General features: G+C 35.1%; 1 protein-coding gene across 1 annotated transcript in view; it reads left to right on the plus strand.

Annotated features, from left to right (window-relative positions):
• Positions 1–2,411: 2,411 nt before the first annotated feature.
• Ptbp3 (polypyrimidine tract binding protein 3) overlaps positions 2,412–17,065 on the plus strand; it is a 93,421-nt gene continuing 78,767 nt past the window's right edge. The window contains exon 1 of the mRNA XM_015492098.2: positions 2,412–2,440. The gene's annotated coding sequence lies outside the window, so the exon portion shown is untranslated. The remainder of the gene's footprint in view (positions 2,441–17,065) is intronic.

Genomic DNA, 17,065 nt, shown 5'->3' on the forward strand with positions numbered 1-17,065 from the left:
GGGGTGGAGCCGTGGGGCTCTCCCCGGCGGCAAGGCGAGTGGCCGCCGGGTGGCGGACGGCCAGGGTGCGCGTCGGTACACGTCTGGGCGGTAACCGGGTCCCGAACCGTGGCCCCGCGCGGCTGCACGGGGGCCGGCCGAGGTCTTCCGACTTGCGCTGCGAGACTTGTTAACGATTTCTGTGTACCAGACGTCTGGACTTAGTGACCATGGACGCTTCCCCTTCTCCCTATACCCCCTCGAAACTTCGTGAATTCGCTGCCGTGTGTGTAAGAAATTGTGTAAGTGCAATTTTCAGGGAGTTTTCAAATGCTGAGAAACTAAATGGGGTTCGTGATCAAAACGAAAAGATTTAGAATCTCCTGTACCCAATAAATATTTCTCTGGGAACTCAGGGATATAGGGTGGGATCAGATATATTTTACTGATTAAAGTGTTAATTGAAGGATCTTGGTGAATTAATAATCGAAGGTCATATTATGTCTACATCAAGTTTTTTTTTTTTTTTAATTCCAAACTCTGTTGGGGATTCCAAATCTATTTATTTATCCCCGTTAATGCATTGGAGTTTATGACAAGGTTTCTGTAAGCTTCCTGGTTGTGGAATATATACAACTTGCTTGAAAAGTAAAAGCCATTTTACATGTTGCCATATAGTTGATGATTGTTGCAAGCTGTGAAGACACTAGAATCTTCCAACCATTTTTGTCCTCATTAGATTTCATTTATCTTAGGTTTGCAATATTAAGTGTGATAAATTGATTAATTTATTTGAATGCAGACTACGTAATTCAGTAGACGACAAAGTGCAATTTTAGATTTCATTTATGGTTGTGTTGTTCTTTAAAGTATTGTTTTTATTTAATTGAAGCTATTTTGTTTAATTGGAGCTTCTCTGGGCATTATTGAAGACTTGTTTCACATTATGTTATTGTTACATTTTATATATGTGCAAAGTTTGCTACTCTAATGATTTATGTCATTGTGCCAATATTTTAGTTCAGGAAGCCTTTAAAATTAGTATTTCAGTATGTGTAGTGAATTGTCCTTAAAAGGTTTTACTTCATATATGGAAGCAGGCTAGCTTTTTGAGTCGTAAATTTATAGTAAAAATAAAGAGGACTCTTGAATTGTGTGTCTTGGCTCTTAAACTCTTTTATAGCTGTGAAGTGCAAAGTTAATCTTTGATAGTGTTAACTCTCCCTTTGCTTTATTTGTGGTTTTAAAGCTAAGAATGAGTTTATTGGCTTAAATATCCAGGTAATGATACAGAAGGTAAGCTCATTTAGGAGTTTAGGTAGGAATATCATTTGCTCTTTGCATCAGTAATGATAGTATTATTACACACTTATGCACAAAACATTAGTTGTCATGTTTAAATTTTAGAAAAATGTATTCCAAGTTTCAGAAGTCTACAAGGGAAGGTGAAATCTACAAGCTTACTGTTTAAAACAATCAGATCGAGATCCATACATTTGTTTACATGTAGTAATGATGACATTATAAGTTATTAAATGGTATATAGGACTTATTTGTAGGTTTCTTTTAGGAAATATGGAGCCTATTCATTGAAGATGTAGAAGAATTAATTTTTTGTACAACAAGACTTTATAGGAATTTTTACATCTTGGTCTTAAGGGGAGAATTTGCCCTCAGGAAGCTAATTAAATTTCTTCATTTTCTCACAGCCCGAAAAAGTTTCTTTTCCTTTATTTTTTTAGAAAAACAAACAACAGACCACTAATCAAAATTATCTTTCTAGTGTCTCTTCTTATCCCACTGGTGTGTGTGTGTGTGTGTGTGTGTTTTCATTTCTTCCTAAGAGAATGATTTTATACTTAGATTATTTTGACATGGCAGAATTTTTTTTAAAGCATTTTTTTTTTTTTTTAATTTTGATGCCTGAAATTTGATGTTTGTATCTATTTTAGTTCTGGGAGACTGTCTTAACTGTATTTTGGCCAGCAGGTTTTGGTGTAAATGCAGATTTGCTTTCTATGTCTATAAAACACAAGCACTGGTTTTGTTTTATTTGAAACTTTAGATGTAATCATTCATACCAGTGATTCAAAGGAATGAACTTTGGTGATTTTAAATTTTGGTCTGAATTTATTAAACAGAGGTAAATGAATAAATTTTAACACATTGTTTTGATGCATCAGTATAGTACTAAAAGATAATTTTAAATTTCTTACTTTAGTATTGAGGCTTTGCTTTTACACTCTGCTGTTACTAGACATTCCATCATTTTTGTTTTTATTAACATTTCACAACTCATTACATTTTTATTTTTGTTATTTGTTAAGTGCTTTTTCTTTTTTTCTTTAACCTTATTATCTCCGTCTTTTTAAAAAACTTGTTCTCTAACTTTGTTTTCCATTTTCTCTTTTTACTTTTTCCATACAGTGTTGTTACAGATCTTATAGCAGTCGGTTTAAAGGTAGGAATCTTTTACTATCCTTTTGTAATTTAGTTTTGGAATTTTTTAAGTGGTAAAACCATCCCATCTGTTCATAAAATTATCTGTTATGTGAGAGTAATCTTTCATTTTTATTTACTCCAAAATAAGTAGACTGGTAGTTATTTTTGGAATTTCTGTATTTTAAGAAGCAGCTATAATATCACCATATACACAAATAAAGTATGAACAGAAAATTGAGCCCGAAGTTTAACTTGAAATATTAAAGGTGTTTTTGTTTTTTAGTAGTTAAATGTAACCAAGATTCTGAGCATCTTCCTGTCATGTCCTTTCTTATATCCTCTCTTTTCATGGGTGCTTATAAGTAATAAAATAATAATAGCTGATATTTCTTTAGTATCTCATGCTGAGTACTTTATATATGTATTTTTTCCCACTGATCATTATTACAAACCTTAAAGGTAGGTAATTAATATTCCCACTTTAGAGATGAAAAAGTGAGATCAGAAAGTTCAAGTCCAAGACGTGGTACACTGGTGTTCAAATCCATATCTTCCTGGTTCCAAAGCTTGACCTTTTTATGTTATGCCTTACGGTAGCATCCAGGGTTCTAGCTAAAAAGTGAACAGCCTAGAGAGCTGGATGATTAATATAATTATTTCTCTAAGTTCTACATCACTTGTTTTATCAGTCTTGTCATTTATTTGATTTAAAAATATAAATCAAGTAAATAATACTCAATATGAGACTTTTAAAATATAGTTGGTGTAATAAGGTTTCCTTTTGTAATTTGGTATCTGATATAGCTGAGTTGGGAATCTAGTTCAGATTACAGTAGAAAGCAGATGATAGTATTATTACACACTTATGCACAAAACATTAGTTGTTTGTATTGCATGTGTTTTAAATATTTTAGATACATTTATGTACGGTGTTCCATCCCTTTGTAGTATAAATGCTGCTAAAGAGAGCACATGATTCTACCCCTGTCCATTTCTGTGTATCATCTTGCTAGCAGTTTCTATGCTTTTACTTCATTTGCATTTATTGTGGTTGATGGTGGTCCTCATTCTTTTTTTTTAATATATGAATTTTTTAGATGTTGATGGATCTTTATTTTATTTATTTATTTACCTGCGGTGCTGAGAATTGAACCCAGTGCCTCACACATGCTAAGCAAGCGCTCTACCACTGAGCTACAACCCCAGCCTGGTCCTCATATTCTTAAAGACAAATTGAAAAAGAAGCACAAATACAACAACTAGCACAATTGGGAGGAACTACTGCTCATACAGTTTTGGAGTTGGGTGGAATTGACCTGCTTTGATAAACTTTGAATATATTTATTATTTGGAAATAAATGGAGAGGTCTCTTTTGTTGGAATTTTTTTTTTTTTTGGTAGATATGTTAATTCAGTTTCTCATTTGGGAATGACACTTAGATTAGAAATTTACAGGCTTAACCATGTCTGAGATTACTTTTGGTGTCTGTTGGTGCCTGTGGGAGAAAGAATATTTAATGCAAATGCTGTTTTAGTCTTATCAGAAATGTAATTTGTGATTCTAGAGTTCTATCTGGCAAAAATGAATACAGAAGATATTTTTAAAAAACTTAACATTTAGGAGCTAAGGGACTGTCATGCTTTTTTTTTTTTTTTGGTACTAAAGATTGAACTTAGGGACACTCAACCACTGAGCCACATCCCCAGCCCTTTTTTGTATTTTATTTAGAGGCAGGATCTCACTGAGTTGCTTAGTGCCTTACTTTTGCTGAGGCTGGCTTTGAACTAGAGATCCTCCTTCCTCAGCTTCCTGAGCTTCTGGTATTACAGGTGTGCGCCACTGCGCCTGGCCTTGCCCATTTTATTGTGGGGAAAATATATATCCATGTGAAAGAAAATTTGTTAGGCACAAGAACCATATGTGAATACAGAACTGGGCTTTTCTGACTACATGTTTTGCAGCAAGCACTTTGAAAACATAACTACTATGAAGAGAAGATAAACTGACTACTTGATTCAATAATAATCTGTATTTTTATAGACTTAAATACTGGAAGTGTGTGTAAACTTATTCATTATATGGAATTTCTCATAAAATTGTTCTTTCTTTGATCCCATCCAAGAAAGTTTTGTTATGAAATAATAGGCCAGTAAGCTTCATATTTTATTTAGATTGAAAGATATACTAACAGTTACTTCCTCTGTTTGTTGTCTGAATATGATAACACATGGTTTTAGCTAGTGGCAAGAGTGGATTTCAGGTTATATGATTAAATAAATTTACTTTCCTGGATTCAGAAGAGCAATAGCAGATTTTTTTTTTTAATATTTATTTTTTAGTTTTCGGCGGACACAACATCTTTGTTTGTATGTGGTGCTGAGGATCGAACCCGGGCCATACGCATGCCAGGAGAGCGCGCTACCGCTTGAGCCACATCCCCAGCCCCGCAGATTTTTTTTAAAGAATTGAAATACTTAAATATAAAATTCATTATTTTAGCTAAGAAAGAAAAGAGTTGTTTTTAGAGATTTAGTGATTTAGAATGTGTCATACATAAGGACAGGGATTTTTGATATTCACTGCTGTGTCTGGTGGATAATCTCTCAAAAATGATGAATGAATGGATGTGCCACATTGTCACAAAGCTAGTTAGGTGGCAAATTTATACGTGAACCCAAGTCTTCAATTTTGCTGGTATTTCTTCTTTTGGTTGTATACCATAGTGAGAAAGAATTCATTTCATTTTTAGATTGGAACTTTGTTGAAGGCGGCTAAATGTTTTCCAGCAGTGTCTGGGCAATACCATCTTTTATATTTAGGTGTATACTTTGGATGTTTCATGTTTTTCTTTTTTCTTTTTTTTTTATACTGAGGATTGAACCCTGGGGCCCTCAACCACTGAGCCACATCCCCAGCCTTTTTACATATTTTATTTAGAGACAGGGTCTTTCTAAGTTGCTGAGACTAGGTTTGAACTCAATCCTCCTGTCTCAGCTTTCCGACCCATTAGGATTACTAGTGTGCACCTGGCTGTTCCATGTAATTTTTGCACCTTTCCCAAACTTAAGAAAATGATCTTTTGATTACTTATGAAATATTACTTTTATTTCTGTATGTTGTTTTGTGTTTTGAAATGCTTATTGAGAAACAGTGAGAAGTAACAAAAATCTTTAATTTTGAATTCTTCTAAGTAAAGAACCAGCCAGGTGATTGAGTGAGCTGTGCATGTTCCAAGAACTTTATTATGCCAGATAAAGTGTCAGTATTATAAGTAACAGTTTTTTGTGTGTAACAATGTATATTAAATAATAAATAAATAAGTAGTTACACAGTGCTGGGAATCAAACCCAAGACCTCACACATGCTGGCATGAAAAGTTTTCTATCACTGAACCTTATTCCCAGACCCAAAGGATAATTAAAGATTTCAGTTTATACTGGCTTATTTTATTATTTTTATTTATTTATAATATTTTTTTAGTTGTTGATGGACTTTATTGTCTTTATTTTTATGTGGTGCTGAAGATCGAACCCAGTGCCTCATGCATGCTAGGCGAGCACGCTACCACTGAGCCACAATCCCAGCCCCTAGCTGGCTTATTTTAAATTCATCTATTTCCCATATTCCTGTTTAAGTTGGGCTTCTATTTAAATGTTTCATCATCTTATTTTTTTTTTTTGGTACCAAGTATTGAACCCAGGGGTGCTTAACCACTGAGCCACATCCTGAGCCTTTATTATTATTATTATTTTGAACTTTGAGACAGGCTCTCACTAAGTTGCTTAGAAACTGCTAAGTTGCTTAGGGACTTGCTAAGTTGCTGTGGCTGGCTTTAAACTTGGGATCCTCCTGCCTCAGCCTCTCTAGCTGCGGGGATTCCAGGCCATGCACCCTGGCATCTGACTGTCATCCTATTTTAAGTGAGTAGTTGAATGTAGAAAACTCATGTGCTTCTGGAGGAGCATAATTGGCTTCTAGCTGCTGATCTGTATTTTAATCGGTGTAAATAAATCACACTTCAAATGATGATTAATAGAGTTGGATGAATGTTTGCCATGTTCATTAACTTTTCTGTTTTTATACTTGTTCTTATTTCTCTTCATTTTTTGCCTTCTCTCGTTTTAATTGAGCGTTTTATGATTCTATTTATTTCTCTCCACGTATTAATTATACTTCCTCTAAACATTTTTCTTTATTCTTACCCTATACATTTTACTATGTATATTTACACTTATCTAAGTACATAATCAAATAACACTCTTGCTTTACATGATATGTAATGTGGGTACAATATAATGTAATATTCTTAGTTCTTCCATCTCTTCTTTTTGTGACACTACTGATCTTCATTTCACTTAATCTTAAGCAATAATTACCCTGTACATTGTTACTATTATAATTTGCAGTAGATACCTTATAGCTCAATGTATCATTCAGTTGCATTCCAGAAACCTTATAGCTCAATTAAATTTAAAGATTTATTTTACCTTCATTTATTACTTTTCCGATAGTCTTCCTTTATGTAGATCAAATATTTGCTTTATAATAAAAAACTTTTTTTTTTTTTTTTTTTTGATACTAAGGATTGAACCCAAGGGCACTTAACCACTGAGCCACATCCCTAGCCCTTTTTTTTATTTTGGGAAACGTTCTCAATAAGTTACTTAGGGCCTTGCTAAATTGCTCGGGCTGCCTTTGATTTATATCATGATCATCCTGCCTCTTCCTTCCAAGCTGCTGGGATTACAGGCATGTGCCTCCTCCCCAGTTCAAATAACTTCTTGCAAAGCAGATCTACTGATAGTGAATTCTCTTGATGTTTATTGTCTGACAAAACATTTTTTTGTGGTGCTAGAGATATTGGGTTGACCTTTTTTTCTTTTTGATATTTTAAAAATTTAAATTTAAAGTCTTACATAAAAATATCATAAATGTATGTATTTATGGGGGTACCATGTGATATGTTAATACGGGTACTCATTGTATGCTATTTAAAACAGGTTAAACATTTAATCTCCTCATTTATCATTTCTTTTTAAATTTAAAAAAATTTTTTAGTTGTAGTTGGACACAATACATTTATTTTTATTTACTTATATTGGTGCTGAGGATCAAACCCAAGATCTCGCACAAGTTAGGCGAGCCATCTACCACTAAGCTACAACCCCAGCCCCATTTATCATTTCTTTATAGATAAAACATTCAAAAGGTTTTTTTTTTGAGAATTTCAGTATTTATTTTTCAGTTTTTCGGCAGACACAACATCTTTGTTTGTATGTGGTGTTGAGGATTGAACCCGGGCCGCACGCATGCCAGGCGAGCGCGCTACCGCTTGAGCCACATCCCCAGTCCCCCTCATGTTTCTTTTATCTTTGATTTTCTGTAGAAGTGTAGATGTCTTTGTTATTTATTCTGCTTGATGATCTTTGAGTTTCCTTTATCTGTGGTTTTAGTATCTATCACTAGTAAGGAAAATTATTAGCCACTGTTATTTTAAATGCTTCTTCTGTGGTACTGGAGATTAAATACAGGGCCTTGCACATGCCCAAGCTACCAACTGAGCTACGTCTTTTCTCTTTCTGGTATTTCTTTATGTCTGTGTTACATGTTTGAAATTGTCCCACAGTTTTTGGGTGTTCTGTTTTTTTTTTTTTTTTTTTTTTTTTTTTGATGTTGTTGTTTGTTTGTTCTCATTCTTTTTACTTTGCATTTCAGTTTGGAAAGTCTATTGAAATATCTTCAAGCTCATTTATTCGTGTGTGTGTGTGTGTGTGTGTATGTACACACACACACATTTTTTTTTTTTTATTGTAGATGGACACAATACCTTTATTTTATTTATATGGTGCTGAGGTTCAAACCCAGTGCCTCACACATGCGAGGCAAGCACTCTGCCACTGAGCCACAGCCCCAACTCCAAGCTCATTTATTCTTCAGATATGTCTAGTCAACTGATGAGTGTATCAAAGATTTCTTCATTTTTGTTGTAGTGTTTTTGATTTCTAGCATTTCACTTTGCTTCTTTTTTAGAGTTTTCCTCTGCTTACATTATAGCATGTTATCTACTTTTTCCATTAGATCCTTAAGCATGTTGATTATAGTTACTTTAAACCCTGTCCAGTAATTCTAGAATCCCTTACTATTTGAATCTGTTCCTGATGCTTGCTTTGTCTCTTTAGTCTGTGTTTATTCTTGCCTTTTAACATAATTTGGTTTTTGGCTGAAAGCCATAATATCAGACAATAGAAATTGAGTGGTAAAACGCCTTAGTGAGAGTTTCATGTTAATCTGGCTAGGAGTTGGGCTGTAGATTTGCTATGGGTGCTAAAGCTTCAAATTCCCTAGTGTCCTTGTTTTTGTCCCTTCCTTAGAGTCTGACTCTTGCAGCTCTTTCAGCTGTAATCCATTGCTATTAAGCTAGAGCCCTGTGATGTGGTGGTAAGGCATGGAGAGGAAGAAGCATTCTATTCTCTTAATATCCATTTTTTTTTTTTTTTTTTTTTTTTTTTTTTGTATTGAGGATTGAGCCCAGGGGCCGTAGGCATGGTAGGCAAGTGTTCTATAATGGAGTTATATTCTCAACCGTTTTCCTTTTCGACAGGATCTTGCTAAATTACCCAGTTTGGCCTTGAACTAGTTGATTGTCCTGTCACTGCTTCCCTAGTAGCTGGGATTACATGTGTGTGTCACCAAGCCCCGGTTAAATTACGCCTGTGACCGTGGGCTGTGACTTTGGCAGGTTTTTTTGTTTGTTTGTTTCAGGTAAATCAGGAAGACTAAGAAGGGGCTGGAGTTGAGGAAATGCTCTTCCCTTACATTAGATAGAGTAGAGTAGGACTTTGTTTTGAAGAAACATGAATGCATATTTCACAATGGTTATGTTCCCTCTTCTGCTAGAGGCTAGAAAGAACCTTTCTTGTCTCTTTACCTTGAGAACTTGGTGAGTTTATTAGAGGTAAAACTCAGGAATGCATTGGGACCCCTAATATTGAAGGCTGCAGAGATTTATCCTGGGCAAGTTAATACTTATCCTCCAGTAGCTTGTCAAAGTTCCCACATAAGGGAACTTTGGATGTATGTTGGCTGTGACTCTGGATTATCCATTTCTCTAGATTTTGAGGTAGTAGTTTGCCCAGTAGTCAACAGTTCTCTGCTAGGCCCAAGAAAAGCTGATGATTTTTAGTTTGGTATTTTTTCATTTTGTAAAGATGGGAGGAGGTGACAATTTTCAAACTCCTTTCTGAACTGAAAATCTTTTAACTTTTTTCCAGTTAGGGTTTATGTGTCTATTATTGGATATGTGTATATTTATTTGTATATTGTCAGATACATTTAAAAAATTTTTTAGTTGTTGATGGACCTTTATCTTATTCATTTGTTTATACATGGTGCTGAAAATCAAACTCAGTGCCTCACACATGTGAGGCAAGCGCTCTACCCCAGCCCATCAGATATATTTTCTCTCATTGCATGACTTCTGTGTTTAATCATGTCTCTGGTAAAGAGAAGAATTTTATTTGATAAATATATTTTCTTTTTTTTAAAAATTTTTGGTTATGGCTTTCTCTTTGTTTAACTTAGAAATCTACTTATTCCCAAGGACATGAAGAAAGTTATTGCCCATTATTTGTTTCAAGAAACCTTCATAGTTTTAGCTTTTATAGATATGTCTAAAGATAATCTTTTTTTTTTTTTTGGCAATGGGGATAGAACCCAGGGGTGCTTTACTCCCCAGCCCTTTTTTGTATTTTATTTTGAGGCAGGGTCTCTCCAAGTTGCTGAGGTTGACCTTGAACTTGATATCTTCATGCCTCAATCTCCTGAGTTGCTGGGATTACAGGTATGCACCACTGTGCCTGGCCTATTTATTTTTTGTATATTGTGTAAGGTAGAGGTGGAGATTGATTTGTTTTCATGTAGTTATACAGTTAGATTGGCACCATTATTGAAAGATTTCCTTTCCAGACTAAGTTTTTTGAAAACATTATTTGAAATCAGTTCTTCATATGTGATTGGATCTATTTCTACATCCTCTTATTTTCATTCCTTGCTCAATTTGTCTATTTTTGGTTAATATTGCACTGACCTGACAACAGGGGGTTTATATAATATGTCTTAAAATGTGTAATGTCCAATTTTGTTCTTTATCTATCAAAACTACTTTAGCTTTTCGAGGTCATTTCAATTTCATTTTATAATTTAAAATCAGGGGCTGGGGTTGTGGCTCAGTGGTAGAGCGCTTGCCTAGCTTGTGTGTGGTACTGGGTTCAATCCTCAGCACCACATAAAAATAAATAAATAAATAAAATAAAGGTATTGTGCCCATCTACAACTAAAACAACTTTAAAAAAAAATTAAAATCAGCTTGTTATTTTCTTCAGAGGAAGCTAAAATTTTGACTGGGATAGATCAGTTAATTCTTAAAACTAAATTTTTAAAAAACATGGCTATAATTTTTTAAAAATTAAATAAGTATCTCATTTAAATTTCTTGTTTTCTGGTATGTGTATTTATAAATTACCTTAATTACATAAGCTGTGATTTACAAGTTTTTGATTAATGTTTTTCTTTTCTTTTTATATTTTTATTTTGTTTATTTATATTTATGTGGTGCTGAGGATTGAACCCAGTGCCTCACATGTGCAAGGCAAGTGCTCACCCGCTGAGCCACAATCCCAGCCCATTGTTTTTATTGTCATTATTTCAAAGTGTTTCTATATTTTTCCTATGATTTTCCCCCTAATTTTCTTTTTTTTTTAATATTTATTTTTTAGCTTTAGGTGGACACAATATCTTTATTTTATTTTTATGTGGTGTTGAGGATCGAACCCAGTGCCTCACACGTGCCAGGCAAGTGTGCTACTACTTGAGCTGCATCCCCAGCCCCCGCCTCCTAATTTTCAAAAAAAGTTTTTGTATCAGGGATTGAACCCAGAGGTGCTCAATCATTGAGCCATATCTCTTGCCCTCTTTACTTTTTGTTTTGAGACAGGCTCTCAGTAAGTTGCTTACGGCCTTGCTGAGGCTGGCTTTGCACTTGGGATCGATCCTCTTGTCTCAGCTTCCCTAGTTGTTGGGATTACAGGCCTGTGCCATGGTGCGTGGCTCTAATTTACTTTTCTTTCTTCCTTTTTTTTTTTTTTTTTGTACTGGAGATTGAACTGATTGAACTAGGGGTACTCAATCACTGAGCCACATCCCCAATCCTATTTTGTATTAATTAATTTTATTTAGAGACAGAATCTCACTGAATTGCTTAGCATTTTATTTTTATTATAGAGAACATAGTCTCTTTAGTATATTCCTTTGGATAATATTCTTTTATGAACTATAATATAGAGGTTGGCAAATCATGACCCAAGGGTTAAATTGAGCTCACTATTATTTGTTTTTGGACATCTTTTCTGTAAGTTTTATTGGAACACAGCCATGTTCATTTCTGTGCTGTCTATGGTTGCTTTTGCTCCTGCAGCAGCAGAGTTGATAGTTGGGGACGGAGACTATAGAGGCCATAAAGCCTAAAGTTACTCTCTGGCCCCTTTAAGATAAATTTGCTAACCTGATGCAATGTCTTTGCCTTGTTCCTCCCTGTCCCACTGCTGGGAGTCAAACCCAGGGCTTGCTTCCTTTTTTTTTTTTTTTTAGTTTAGTATTGGAGATTTAACCCAGGGGCACTTAACCACTGAGCCATATCCCCAGCCCTTTTTTGTATTTCATTTAAAGACAGGGTCTTGCTAAGTTGCTGAGGCTGGCTTTAAATCGCAATCCTCCTGCCTCAGTCTCCTGAGTTGCTGGGATTACAGGCATGTGTTACTCTGCCCAGCTAAACCCAAGCATTCTTTCACTGAGTTTACACACCTAGTCCAAATGTCTGTTTTGTAAATGTATCTTCTTAGCTGGGTATTTGGTTCTACATTCAGGATATCTATTAGCTTAAGTCATTGATTGTACTGTACTGTTTGGTTCCCTGGTCATATTTTGTATGTTTAGTCTCTTCGTTTCTAAGAGGGACGTAAAAGAATTTCCACTCAATTGTTGATTTAACTTTTTTTTTTTTCCTTACATTTCATCATGGTGATGAATATCTAGAATTTTAGTTTGGGATTATTATAGACATACTGTTTCATTTTCTCTAGACCTTAGTATTTTTTTTTCTCTTTTCCATCAGTGTATGTTTCATTATGATATCTGGTCACTTTTAGTTCTATATCTTTTTAAAAAATTATCTTTTGGGTTTGTTTTGCTACCGATTTGAGTACTTTCCCCCAAAAGTTAACATGTGTGCATTTGTGTGACAGATCTGCTGAGGCTTTGTATTCCTGAGGATATTTGAAGGCAAAAATGTAATTTTAAATAAAATAAAATACAATTCCTTTTTAAATAAAAATCCTTTTTATTTTGTGACAGGGTCTAAGTTGCTGAGGCTGGCCTCAAATTGCAATCCACCGGCATCAGCCTCCTGAGTTGTTGATTACAGGCATACAGTAGCATGCCTGGCTAGAATGCAGTTTTCTTCTTTAAAAAACTTTCTTCCAACTTGTCTTCTGAGACCTTTGAAGTCCTCAGCCCTAGTTTGTAGCCACTCCTCTGTATCACTACCTCATTAAGTGAAGTAACTTTCAGCTTCCTCAGGGTTTTTCTTTCATTATTTTGATTAGTTTGTTTTTTTTTTTAAATTTAAATCCACACATTCTTCTAGTTTCTACAGTTTTCTACAGATGAATTTGGAGACAGGGGTTAGTAACTCATGCAGATTACAGACTTCAGACCGAAAGACCCACTAGTTAATTAGGACAGTGAGTACAAAGACCCATTGCCTAGATATATTGTTATGTTATTGCAAAATTTCAGAATTCCATGGATGAAGAAATGATTCCCATAACTTCCAGGGAGGAATAAGTCAATATCAAATAAATGAATGTCATATGGGTATCTTATCAGTCACGCTAATCTTGGATGAAAATGGGACACTATTTTAATTTTCTTGGGGGAAATATATATATGCGTGCGTTCGTGTGTGTGTATATATTTAAATTTTTTTATTTTTTCCCCCCCTTGGTACTGGCGAGTGAACTCAGGGATACTCTACTACTGAGCCACATTCCCAGCCCTATTTTGTATTTTATTTAGAGACAGGTTCTCACTGAGTTGCTTAGCGCCTTGCCATTGCTGAGGTTGGCTTTGCACTTGCGATTCTCCTGTCTCAGCCTCCTGAGCTCCTGGGATAACAGGTGGGTGCCACTGCGCCCTGCTGGGAAAAATAATTTTTTAACCAAAAATTCTCTACTAAGTCAAATGATCATTTATGAGGGTAGAATTCTCATCCATGGGGTGGATCCAGAAACTTTACTTTCTTTACTGTCATTTAGATAGTTATTTAAGGATGTGCTCATGATGAAATAACAACAAAGACGACACTGGTTTAAGAAAAATTGAGCCATCCTAGAAGAGAAGGTGAGAAAGCGATATAGGTTGACAACAGCCATTCAGAAGACCCAGAGAAAACAATTATTCTAGGTTAGAGCAGAAGGACAGAATAGGGTTTTAGGAAGATTTTTTTTTTTTTGGGGGGGGGAAAAATGGGGATCGGATATGATGAAGAGTGTCATGGAAAGTTTGGGACAAAATTGATGCTATGATAAAAGACAGTAGTATAAATAAGAATTTTAAAAGGCACTTGAAGATATTATGGAAAGCTAATAAACTGGAGAAAATCCTGGTTATATGAATCAGATTAGAATGTGGCATGATGTTAAGCAATATATATGGGACTGTAATAATGAATCCATGGATTCTTGAATCTCAGAATGGTGTTTTTTAAGTAGTCCTAAGGTTGTCACATTGGACCATAGATTAAAAAACGAAGTGTGCCAAGATCATGTTTCCTTAAATAATATTTACATAGTTATGAAAATATGTTTACTGTTTCTTGATTTTCAACTTTTTGGTAGGGGCTGCTGGGAATAGCTTTACCATTGAGCCACATCCATAGCCCATTTTATTTTTTATTTTGAACAGGGTCTTGCTGAGTTGCTTAGGGCCTTGCTAAGTTTCTGAGGCTGGCCTTGAATTTATAATCCTCCTGCCTCAGCCTCTTGAGCTGCTGGGATTATAGGTGTGTGCCACCACACCTGGTGATTTTCAACTTTTGAGGCACCCTTTTCTAACTACATGAATGAACAGAGCCCAAATGCTGCTGTTGCAGGACAGAATGAAATTGTTAACAATATAAAGGGTAAATTGATGGAAGGAGGAAGGAAGATAAGAAAGTACTAACACTAACATGTTTGTCTTTCAGAATGATAAATTAAGTAATGTTGAATTAACCACATAAGCAATAAAGGTATAATTTTGTTTTTATTCATATAGCAGTTATTATTAAAATTCACAAGTACTTATAGAATAATTAAAAGTTAGAATATGTTTTAGACATTGATAGTATGGGAAAAGGACGATAAATAATTAAATTTTCATATTAGACATCAGATGATTTACTTTTAAAGTTGATAATTTAAAAATATGAGGTAAGCATATTATTCTGGGTTATTGGTTCAACCATTAGAATAAATGAGAATTGTTTGAATTGGAGTGAGAGATTTGCTTTAATCATATAAACTCTTAATTGATATACTGTGTATGTTTTGATAATATTAAGTTTATTTAAAAATGCAAAAAGAATAGTAGATGTAATTTAACAGAAATGAAATTCAGCTATGTTGTATATTTTTGACATTCTCAGCCTTGTCTGCATTTTCCCTCTACCCAAAGGTAAATATTTTACTGTTTTTTAAAAATCTTTTTGGTATTTTTTTATGCAAATAAAGGTAAACACATAATTTTTCTTCTTCAAATATAAAATGCAGGAGATGGGTGGCCCTACCCACTTACCCATGACCCTGTTTAGCAAACAACTTACCCTGTTCAGCTTAGCACCTAAGGTTTCTGGAATGCAACTGAATGATGCATCTTGTTGCCTCAAGAAGCAGCTGGGTAATTCTCAGAAGTTTAGCCAGCTGAGACTTGAGAAACAAATGGATTGCTCCTCACTCTTGGTCCCAAGAAGCAGCTGCTCTGAGCAGGTTGGTGCTCAGAGGTTCTATGAAGTCAACCTGTGTGAACCTCAGATGTAGACAGGTCCTCAATCTGTGCCATACATTTGCTGCCGCACCAGCCATATCTCACCTTCACTGGCCCACCAGAGCAATCCTGTCCCTGCCCTGTCCAAGGAAACTGATGTGTTTCTCACATTTCCCACAGCTGGCCACACAGTTCCCAGTGTTCCCAGTGAACCCAACCACTCTAAGAGAAATGACATTCCAGTTGACAGGGCAGTCCCACAATCCCAGGCCAGTGAGACACCTGTAGACATTACTGACCTTGATCATAGCTGAAGAAGCTATGTGGACACTGCCCTAAAGTGCTAATTTAGAATCAGAGCCAATGCCGTCTATGCAGAAAAAAAGTCTTTTATTACAAAAGCCATCCTATGAAATTGGTAGAGGAAACTAACCCAACAGATACAGTGGCATAAGAAACATGAAAAAACAGGGTGAACATTATGCCTCCAAAGGAACATCATAACTCTTTAGCAAAACTCCAAAGCAAAGGAAATAAATGAATTGCCTGACAAAGAATTCAAAAGTTGATATATTTATTTAATTATTTATTTTCGCAGTGCTGGGGATTGAACTCTGGGCCTCATACATGCTAGACAAGTGTTCTAATACTGAGCTACAACCCAGCCATCAAAAGTATGATTTAAAAGAAACTTAATGGTAGATGAGAGAATACAGGCAGTTTATGATATGCATGAGAAATTTAGCAAAGAAAGATTATAAAGATAGTTAGAAATCTTGTAGCCAAAGAACTCTATAGCTGAAATAAAAAATACACTTGAGGACCTCAGTTGTGGAATTGATCAAAGAGAAGAAAGGATTTCTGAGCTTGAACAAAAGTTTGTTTGAAATAACAGTCAAGGAAAAAAAAGAAGCAACAGAGGAGACTTATGGGGCACCTTTGAGCAAATCTTCAAATTATGAGTGTTCTAGAAGAAGAGATAGGAAAAGGCATTTCAAAAATGTATTCAGTGAATAATTATTGAAAACTTCCTAAATTCTGGGAAGATATAAACATACAAGTCCAGGAATTTCGAAGAACCCCTGTAATAGAGGTTAAAAAAAAAAAAAGATCCTTTGTGAGACTTGTTATAGTTAACTTGTCAAAAGTACAAGACAGAATTCTAAAAGCATCACGAAAAAAGTGTCATATCACTTAGTAAAGAATCCCCATTAGACGGACAGGAGATATCTTAGCAGAAACCTTACAGGCAGAAGAGAGTGGGATGATGATAACATTCAAAGTCCTGACAGGAAAAAAACAACATCAATGAAAACAAAAGAAACATTTGCCTACCAAGAAGAGTTATCCTTCAGAAAATTGAAGAAATATTTTCCAAGATAATTTATCACTGCCAGACTGGCCATGTAAGAAATACTTAAGGGTTCCTATGTTAGAAGTGGAGGAATGGTAACTGCCATTGTGAGAATATGGGAAGATTCCAAACTCAACAGCAGACCACATACCCAAAAGAGAAAGTGAAGAGAATCAAATCTTCTCAATACAGAAAACCACCAAACTTACAAA

Source organism: Marmota marmota, unplaced genomic scaffold (genome assembly GCF_001458135.2).
Source record: "Marmota marmota marmota unplaced genomic scaffold, marMar, whole genome shotgun sequence".
NCBI classification, from domain to species: domain Eukaryota; kingdom Metazoa; phylum Chordata; class Mammalia; order Rodentia; family Sciuridae; genus Marmota; species Marmota marmota.